Source organism: Myotis brandtii, unplaced genomic scaffold (genome assembly GCF_000412655.1).
Source record: "Myotis brandtii unplaced genomic scaffold, ASM41265v1 scaffold1053, whole genome shotgun sequence".
Taxonomy (NCBI): domain Eukaryota; kingdom Metazoa; phylum Chordata; class Mammalia; order Chiroptera; family Vespertilionidae; genus Myotis; species Myotis brandtii.
In genome coordinates, this window is record NW_005353549.1 from 1,061,582 (window position 1) to 1,067,978 (window position 6,397).

Below are 6,397 nucleotides of genomic sequence, written 5' to 3' on the forward strand. Positions count from 1 at the left end.
GTCTCTGCGATCCTCTGCTTTCAACTAACAAGAGCAGCTTATGGTAGAGAAACCTAAATACATGCATTTGCTCATTCTTTTCTAAAAAGGCAATTGACTTTACATGATAGGCAAAAAGAGAGAGAGAGAAAAGCAGAAAGAAAGAGAGAGAGAGAAGGTGTTAAAAAACAAAACAAGAATGAAAAGATAAAAGACATGGGTATATCATCTAATAGACAGACCGTCTTAATTTCTGACTACCAGAGCAATACCAGAATCTGCACTCTCCTGATTCCATTTAATTTTTGCCTGAGTACACTTGTGTGAGCCTTGAGATGTCAGGGTCTGCTACTCAGCATACATAGCACACTAAGAGATATTTGGCGTGAAGACGATGAATTTTCAAACTAGTTCAAGAGTAATTGAAAATGGAATTCTGAGAAAAGCTAACGTGTATCCTTATCTCCACATAAACACATCAATACTCATTTTGAGCCTGCCAGCTATCTATCTGCTAGGAAACACTCAATACTGCTCCTTGTACACTGAGCAGATCATTGAGTTTTCTCTCAAAAACTAATAGTACAATCATTTGCAACAAGAAATTCTTCTTTGTCTGATGAAATAGTACCATCCCTGAGCTGCTGCCTTATATTTTAGGAAACATACAGGTACAGTCTATGAATTTCATACCCACAAGGGAAGCTCAGACTCGGGGCCATAATATCACAGATTCCTGAAGCTGCAAGGGACCTTAGAGATCATCCAGTCAAACCCCATTATTTTGTAAGTAAAGTAGCTGAGCTCTTAAAAGTCATGTTAATACCCAAGTTGCTTGCTAGTATTACTTTCAAAATTGAATGTTCTCATTTTTCTTAACAACCGAAGCTCTACAGTTCTAGAAAAAAAAATCCCCTTGGGATAACAGCTTAGCTCCAGTTCTAGCCTGATTTTTAAAAATCATAAATATGTTTACACATTCTGCAGTTAGAGTATGCTGTTTGCTGTGATTCTGGTCCTATTTTGTGAGAAGGTTAATGATTTGGGAGGAAAAAATATTACAATGCTGCTCCAAATAGCTAAGATTATACCACCACAAAGAAGCAGCTAGAAAAACATAAGAATCTGTTATCTCATTTGATCCTGTGGGAACCCAATGTGATGTGCATGATTTTCCCATTTTACAGATGAGAAAACTGAGCCTGTAAATCAAATGACATACTCAAAATAACAAACAATATAAAATCAAGTGGTAGATCTAGGAACCTAAACTTTAAAGAAATAAGCAGATTCCTGTAGGAATCAGGTGGCAACAAGATCAAACACAAATTGCATGGGGGAAAAAAGGGACGGCAGTAAGGCAAATAATAAGTGGAGGTACAAGAGATTGTCTGAATTGAAGAGAAAGAGGTTAACAGCATTATTGTCACAGAGAGTCTCAATGCTCTCAGTAAATCAGGAAAGCTCATCTTTTCAGTGTAAAAAAGAAAAAAAGTAAGATCAAGACTGGGGACATTAGGAGTAGAGAAATGGATTGAAACTGCTGTACCCAAAGGTGATGTAAAGTCACAGAGAACAGGGAAGGTCTTGCTGAGGACAGATTGCATAAATTTCTATACGACCCAATTAGTATGCTTTTAGACCTTTTACAACCAGAAAGACAAGAGCAGAGAATGCAGAGTCAGGCTGTATTTGATCCCAGAAATGCCACATCAGATCCACTGCAAGATCAAGAAGGTGCAAGATTAATGCACTCTTGAACGGTCAAGGTTTAATCACTAATCACGGGACCCAGAGTAGACAGGGATTCAAAACAATTCAGAAGTCCTTTGATAGCCCAGAGGATAAAGGAGCTGTAAAAATAAACAGGAGCTCTGGCTGGGTAGTTTGTTGGTTGGAGTGTTGACCCATACAACAGAAGGTTGTGGGTATGATTCCTGATCAGGGCACATACCTAGGTTGTGGGTTCAGTCCCCAATCAGGGCATGTATAAGAGGCAGCTAATGTTTCTCTCTCTCTCTCTCTCTCTCTCTCTCTCCCCTCTCTCTCTCTCTCTCTCTTTCTCTCTCTCTCTCCCTCCTTCCCTCCCTCCCCCCTCTCAAAATCAATAGAAACATATCCCCAGGTATTATAAAAAATAATAAAAAGTCAATATTAGGTTCTCTGGTATGAGGGAATGTTCAAGGTACAACTTATAAAAATTGATGACAAAAGGAAACACTAAAAATAATACTACTGATATAATTATTAATATTTTAACTGATCTTAGATATTGGAGATAAACCATTCTAAGTCAGTCAAATGAGATCCCATGGGAATAATCAAACTGATAAACTGAAGGTGAAGAAATGGGAACATTAAGAAAAAAAAATCAGGTATTCAATAAATAAGTAAAAAAAAAATTCAAGGATGTTCACAGGAGTTAAAGTAGAAAGACAAACTATAAGCTGAAATTATCAAGACAGATGAGTCATAGAAATTGGTCAATAACACAGAGACTAGAAAGAAGACACTAAAATGGATAAAAGGTGTTCAAAATATAGTACAAGGATGTTTCTATTAAAATTATGTGACAAAGCAACTCTCAACCCAACAGCTCTTATTGCAAAAAGTAAGCAATTAAGGTAGAAGTCACATCACCTGAAAAGAGAACATGATGGCGTCAGGAAATTTTTCATTAAAATTAGATGTTGATTAAATCATGGTAAGAGGATTGGGTACAGTAAAGGAAATTATAGGTATTTTGTGACTTTTCAGATCCACAATATAAATGTCTTAGGCTCTCAGAAAATAGAGGTAGCTTTTATAATATTTCTACATCATCTTATTCCTTCATTTGTTCTAAATATTCCTTAAATACACACAGACATACCTTGTTTTAATCTGCTTTACTTTATTGCACTTTGTAGACATTGTGTTTTTTACAAATTCAAGATTTGTGGCTGTTCTAGGGTGAGCAAGTCTATCAGTGCCATTTTTCCAACAGCATTTGTTCACTGGATCTGTGTCACATTTTGGTAATTATTGAAGTATTTCAAATGTTTTATCATCATTATACTTGTTACGGTGGTGTGTGATCAGTGATCTTTGATGTTACCACTGTAATTGTTTTAGGATGCCACAAAGCATGTTCACATAAGAGAGCAAACTTAATCGGTAAATGTGTGTCTTGTGTAAGGAGAAGCAGCAAGTGCTGATGTAGAAGCTGCAGCAGGTTATCCAGAAGATCCAGCTAAGATAATTAATGAAGGTGGCAACACTAAACAACAGGTTTTCAATGCAGATGAAACTGCCTGATTTTGAAAGAAGATGCCTCTTAGGACTTTCATAGCTACAAAGGAGAAATCCATTTTCAAAGCTTCAAAGGACAGGCTGACTCTCTTCCCAGGGGCTAATGCAGCTGGTGACATTAAGTTGAATCCAATGCTCATTTACCATTCTGAAAATTTTAGGAACCTTAAGAATTATGCTAAATCTACAATGCCTGTACTCAATAAATGGAACAACAAAGCTGGGACAACAGCGTATTTGTTTACTACATGGTTTACTAAATATTTTAAGCTTGCTGTTAAGCCCTACTACTCAGAAAAAAAGAAAAGAAAAGATGTTTTTCAAAATAAGACTGCTTATAGACAATGCACCTAGTTATCCAAGAGCTCTGATGGAGATGGACAATGCAATTAATGTTGTTTTCATGCCAGCTAACACAAAATCAATTCTGCAGCCATGGGTCAAAGAGTACTAGTAATTTTGACTTTCAAGTCATTATTTAAGAAATCCATTTTGTAAGGCTATAGCTGCTATAGGTAGTGATTCATCTGATGGATCTGGGCAAAGTCAATTGAAAACCTTCTGGAAAAGAGTCACCATTTTTTTTAAAATATATTTTTATTGATTTCAGAAAGGAAGGGAGAGGGAAAGAGAGATAGAAACATCAATGATGAGAGAATTATTGATCAGCTGCCTCCTGCATGCCCCACACTGGGGATCAAGCCCACAACCAGCGCATGTGCCCTTGACCAGAATCAAACCCTGGGCCCTTCAGTCCATAGGCCAACGCTCTAGCCACTGAGCCAAACCAGCCAGGGCTAAGACTCACCATTTTATAATTTATGGGAAGAAGTCAAAATATCAACTTTAACTAGAGTTTGGAAGAAGTTGATTCCAACTTTCCTGGATGACTTTGAGAGGCCCAGACCTCAGTGGATGAAGTAACTCCAGATGTGGTGGAAATAGCAAGAGAATTATAATTAGAGGTGGAACCTGAAGAAGTGATGGGATTGTTATAGTCTCATAAAACTTTAACGGATGAGGAGCTGTTTCTTATGGATGAGCAAAGAAAGGGATTTCTTGATATGAAATCTATTCCTGGTGAAGATGCTATGAAGATTGCTAAAATGGCAGCAACAGATTTAGACTAGTACATAAACTTAATAAAGCAGTGGCAGGGTTTGAGAGAACTGATTCCAATTTTTAAAGTTCTCCTGTGAGTAAGATGCTACGGAACAGCATCATATGCTACAGAAAAATCCTTTGTGAAAAGAAGGAATTGATGTGCCAAACATCACTGTTGTCTTATGTTAAGAAACTGCCACAGCCAACCCAGCCTTCAGCAATCACCACCTTCATTAGTCAGCAGGCATCAACATCAAGGCAAGACTCTTCATCAGCAACAATAGTATGACTTGCTGAAGGCTCAGATGTTGCTTAGCATTTTTGGCAAAAGAATATTTTTAATTAAAGTATGTACACATTTTTTTAGACACAATACTATCTCATACTTAATAGACTGTTGTAGGGAGGAAACAACTTTTTTTATGTACTGGGAAACAAAAAAAATTCTTATGACTCACTTTATTGAAATATTCTCTTTAATGTGGTGGTCTGGAGCCAAACCCACACTATGCCTGAGGTTGTCTGTATGCCCAGAATTGTACTAAGTATGTAGTATACAGGGTAGGGCAAAAGGAGGTTTACAGTTGTAAGTACATAAAACACAGAGTCTATTCTTGTATTATTATTTATTAATTATGGTAATATTTTCCACACAAACAACTGTAAAACTACTTTTGCCCCACCCTGTACCATAGTGATCAACAGATATGATCCTAGTTCTCAGCAGCCTAAAGTCTTCATTGTAAACATGTAAAGGCTAGAAATCTTTATGACCTCAAATTTAAGGATAAACTAATCACTCTCACTTATCAATTAGGAAATGAAGATACAACTAATTAGTGGAAGAACCATAGCTTGAAGCCAGGTTTCTGGGTTACTAGCCCAGACTTTTTAGACTAAATTATCCCATATCACTCTAGCATTACACCAACCTTAAAGGACATGCTAAGTGGGGGGGGGGGGGGGGTGTTGTTTTCCTTATTTGAAGATACCTGTTTTTACAATCATATCTTTACAGTCTTCTCCCAACCTCTGCTTTCCCCTATAGGCCTTCACTTGGCAAAGGCAGGGTGAACTGATTTCTCTATTCTCCTTTTCAATTCTTATCCTACAGTGAAAAATTACCATCCAAGAAGGGATAACAACAGAACATAAGAAACACTAGGTAAGAATCTCACATATTCCTGGCATTCTTTTTATTCCTCCATAATGCTAACATAGTATCTTTTACAGAGTAGGTAATTAATAAAAGTTAAGTTTTTTTTAAGTGTCCTTTTAGTAATAGAGTAATCTGTAAATTGAAAAAAATTAAATGCTTAAAACAGTTTATGAAAATTTACAGTAATAGACTTTTAACCTTTACACTAAAAAATTATTTTTGTGACTTTTAGGTTTCATAAATATTTAAGGCCCATATGGTGTATATGCAATATGTGTTTCTGAATCACCAGTATTGGAATTAATATATCAGTGTAGCACATGCTGACATTTCTACAGTTTCGGGTACATACTGCGCCTGACTTTTTCCACCATAGGGCAGCTGCTGAGAAGCAATGGCAAACCAACTAGACATGTTCTACACTATATCCTAAACCAGAGAAAACAATTTGAAAACTAAAATCTGATCTCTGGAAGAAGAGACTGTCTCATTTAACTCTCTTACTATGGGAGGCAGAACATCTTCACATACGATGTGATCTTTTGTTTAAGAGAGTTGGACCTGACTGAGGCCAGATCTCTGCAAAGGCTATTAGCTAAATAGCAGGACAGCACAGTCTTCCCACAGGGACCCCAAACGAAAGGTGATTAAATAAGCCTCAAGGTAAGGAGAAGGAGTCACAGCCTCTTTCCTGTATTTGGCCTTGATCAGGCTCTGATGCCTTTATACACCCCACCCTTTGTATGGACACATACATTCATGCACCTCATGTTTGATCCTCTCACCTACTAGAGACACATAGAATTCTCTCCAACCACCGCTGGAGAAGGTACAGCTCCAGTAGTTCCCCCCCCCCCCCCCCCT

The 6,397-nt window shown here is 37.3% G+C and overlaps 1 pseudogene; it reads left to right on the plus strand.

The window, feature by feature from the left end:
- Nucleotides 1-4,663, plus strand: part of LOC106726251 — a 9,880-nt pseudogene extending 5,217 nt beyond the window's left edge.
- Nucleotides 4,664-6,397: the final 1,734 nt, after the last annotated feature.